At 44.7% G+C, this 3888-nt stretch overlaps 1 protein-coding gene across 1 annotated transcript in view; it reads left to right on the forward strand.

Moving 5' to 3' along the window:
* The first annotated feature begins 1353 nt into the window (after nucleotides 1-1353).
* Nucleotides 1354-3888, forward strand: part of Map3k13 (mitogen-activated protein kinase kinase kinase 13) — a 147315-nt gene continuing 144780 nt past the window's right edge. The window contains exons 1-2 of the mRNA XM_029470554.1: nucleotides 1354-1460; nucleotides 2876-3001. The gene's annotated coding sequence lies outside the window, so the exon portion shown is untranslated. The remainder of the gene's footprint in view (nucleotides 1461-2875; nucleotides 3002-3888) is intronic.

Raw genomic sequence — 3888 nt, forward strand, 5'->3', positions numbered from 1 at the left:
GGGTTATTTGCAAAACTGACCCATCACCCACATTTCAACACTACTACTAGCTTGCTTTGTCATCTTTCTAAACAAGTTGAGATGTTTCTTTGAACCACTATCTTAGTCGGGGTTTCTATTCCTGCACAGACATCATGACCAAGAAGCAAGTTGGGAGGAAAGGGTTTATTCCACACTTCCACACTGCTGTTCATCACCAAAGGAAGTCAGGACTGGAACTCAAGCAGGTCAGGAAGCAGGAGCTGATGCAGAAGCCATGTTCTTTACTGGCTTGCTCAGCCTGCTCTCTTATAGAACCCAAGACTACTAGCCCAGGGATGGTCCCACCCACAAGGGGCCTTTCCCCCTTGATCACTAATTGAGAAAGTGCCTTACAGTTGGATTTCATGGAGGCATTTCCTCAACTGAAGCTCCTTTCTCTGTGATAACTCCAGCTTTGTCAAGGTGACACAAAACTAGCCAGTACAACCACCAAAGAGGAAATGAAACCATGCCTAGTCAGTGGTAGTACATTCATAGCCTGCTAACCTTCTGGAACTGCAGAGGTCTGTAGTTTTGTTCCTATTAACCAGTTAAAAACAAAGACAGCTCCCTACTTTTCTGGGTCAGTATGAGGTTTGTGGACACACACACACACACACACACACACACACACTTTCTTATTGATGAGTATGTCTACTTTCAGGGACAGCCTGAGGTCTGTCGTTATAATCCTGGCCCCCCCACACACTCCCACCCCTTAGCAAGGTAATTCAGCAAATGTTTTCAATCAAGTTATCAACCTGTCTGTCGGTCTGTCTATCGAGGGGAAGGTACCCAGTATCATCAGCTAGCTAACCACTGAACAAAAGAAGTTCCAGTCTGCTATACACCTATGTGTTCCAGTGCGGAAACAAGAGAGTATATCACATCATTAGGGAAAAAAAAAAAAAAAAAAAAAAAAAAAAAACTGTTAATGTTCATTGCAGTATGCTGGAACGTTCTATGCATTACCTCAAGTAACACAACAACTTCAGGTTGTGGGTACTGGTGTTTTACACGGTTAGGTCAGGTTGCCCTTGTAACACAACACCAACACCCACAGAAGTGAAAGGGGCAGTACTGCAGCCAGCAATCACAATCTCAGAGGCCGACACCCCGCAGAGACGTGGGACTCGACAATCTCTTGATTTGTCCAAACGCCCCGCTAATTCGGATTGGAGCGGTAAATTTCAGCACGGACGAGTCTGTAGAATAAAGGAATTGGGTCACTCAGCCCAGGACCCGCAAGCTAAAACCACCGGAGCCCACTGCTGAGCCGTGTGTCGGAAGTGACGTCATACGCGGAAGCTGTGGAGGCAGAGGTGGCGCCTGCGCATCGGGGTTGCGCTGGGGTGGGTGTCCAGCGCTGTAGGAGGAACGCGGTGGGAGGAAGGCTTGCGGGCGTGCGGACTCGGTTTCGGGCCGAGCGCTTTGAAGAAGTAAGTCTTCTAGGAACCTAGCGGCGCTAGAGGGAGTTGGCGACACGGCTTTGGGGGCAGCTGCGGTGCGCTCAGCTGGGCTCGCTGCCTACTCCTGAGCCCGGGATGGAGTAGGGGTCAGCGACCCGGTCTCCTATAGGTCTTGGGAGAGAGAGGTGGACGCCTGCTGGAAAGGGTTTGGACAGAGTGCGAAGCCCGACTGGCGCAGCTGCTGAGTGCATCCCGGGTGTCAGCATCCCACCTCTGCAAACGCGACTCCTGGTTACTTTGATTGCCCCCTCCCTGCCCTATGACGCGGGTGCAGAAGAAAATCCTGACCCGTTTTGTTTTAAAGTTAGTGAAATGTACAAATGGGTCCTAATCTCTTGGTGGAGAGGATAAGGCGCTAGTCTGGCTTCCTGCGGCTACCTTTACTTTTCTGGGAAGAACTGTTGGGCGATACCAGGGAGGTTATCGAATAATAAGTCGCGGTTGTCGCACTGTGCTGGTAGCTGATGTTATAAATGCTTTCTTTTTTAGCAGTATAAGTTTTCTTCTTCTTAAAGATTTCTTATGTTGGTAAACTATTTAAAAGATGGATAAGAGTTACAACGAATATGAAAACAGTAATTTATAAATATGTAGTCGGGCTCCACCTGCTGTGTATAGTCCCAAGGAACGATTGTAGCAGCTTTCAATCCACCCCCCCCCCCTTGAAGATTAAAGTGTTTCCTTTGTTAAAGGCGCCATTAAATATTATGAAGAGTGTACATGCACCCCATAAAAAACAAGTACTGTAACCACCTAGTTTGGGCTATCAAATGAAATACAGTGCAGATGCTATGTTGTGCTGTGTAATCGGATCTCAGCAAGAGTCACCGCCTACGCGTAGCCCCAGTAAGGTGGCTGTGTGCGCGGCTGTGTGCATGGGCTATCAAATAAAAGGCAGATCTTGAGAGGTCCCCAGAATGTGTCATTAGATTGGATAGAGTGGGGTTAGGAGACCATGAATTTATGCTGCATGGTGTGTTTTCCCTAAGAAACTAGTAAGCATCTTTTGATTTTAAATCGGAGCTTTTCTTCAAGTCAGTTGAACACTCCAAAAGTAAACCGCTTTTTGCAGTAAACATTTATGTTTGTTCACATTTAAATCTTTTCACAATTCCTGGACAGCAACTGAGATTCTACTCACCCTCATTTTATATGCTGTTACTGTGCCACTGAATTAGAATATATTTAAATATGATAAATGTCATTGAACTTTTGAGATCTTCTAGGTATTATTGTTTTCCTATAGTCTTGGCCACTTTAGCCATGCTCGGAGTCATGTCTGCTAGACCGAATCGCTAAGTGCCCATATGTGTAGCTGCCATGCACAGTGGACTGATGCATGTGGTAACCTAGGTATGTGCATTGACAGTTTGGAGGTTTTTTAGTTTTGCAGAACCCTGCTACCTACAGACTCTGCCATGGACATCATGTAAAGAAACCCCGGATGTAGTAACGGACAAAACATGTGTCAGTTTGTGTTGTGGCATTCAGATCCGAGCACACTGGGAGAGGTAAGTTGTCGACTGTGTTTTATATTAGGTGCTGTAGTAGAGTCGCCCTGTTGAGTCAAAGATATTTTAAGATGGAAGAAAAAAATTAGGCCTAAATCTATCTTTTTTAAATCAGGAACTTCCAAGGCAAGGTGTGATTTGTTTGTATGCTAGTGTAACTGTTTTCCTGTTGAGGAAGTCAGGATTGAAAGAGAGAAACCAGGTGTACTGCAGAAAGGATACTTTTCTGCCTTCCTTTTGGGAGCTCCTCTTCCCCAGGCTTCTCAGTCTGGTAGTAACAGCCCGTGGTTACTATGTTAAAATACTCATCTAAAGCAGGTGGTGGCCAAATAGTGCATGTCTCAGATCTGTTGAGTAACTCTATTTTATGCGAGAGAAACTATGCCTTTTCTTTTTCTTATCTTGCCTGAGTTAGCCTGATTTATGTAATTTCTCACTTCCCCGTTTTTGCATTCTCTCAGTCTCTTTATCTTTCCGTCCCAGGGATTGTGTAAGGCTGACTTGCTCCTCCTCCTTTCTTTTTCCCTATTTCCGTTTTCCTGATTTGTTGCTCTGCTTCTAACTCTGTGTTAATGTTTGGCAACTTTTCATCACTAAGCATTTAATTTGAAGGTATTTTCTTGTCTCCTTTGTAGATATGCTGGTTTCTTGTTTAAATTTGCTTAATTCTGTTAACAGGCGTTATTTGAAATAATTTATCTTGTACACATAATTGTGCTTGCATACAAATATATACACATAATGACATCACAATATGTTTGAAATAAAAAATAACAACTAGAAGTAAACTGCGATGGAGGTTTGGTTAAAGTGCCTTCATGCATGGAACACGTTGTGGCTAATGTTGCATGGAACACTCTGCAGCTAATGTTGCATGGAACACTCTG

The sequence above is a fragment of the Mus caroli genome, chromosome 16 (assembly GCF_900094665.2).
Source record: "Mus caroli chromosome 16, CAROLI_EIJ_v1.1, whole genome shotgun sequence".
Lineage (NCBI taxonomy): Eukaryota > Metazoa > Chordata > Mammalia > Rodentia > Muridae > Mus > Mus caroli.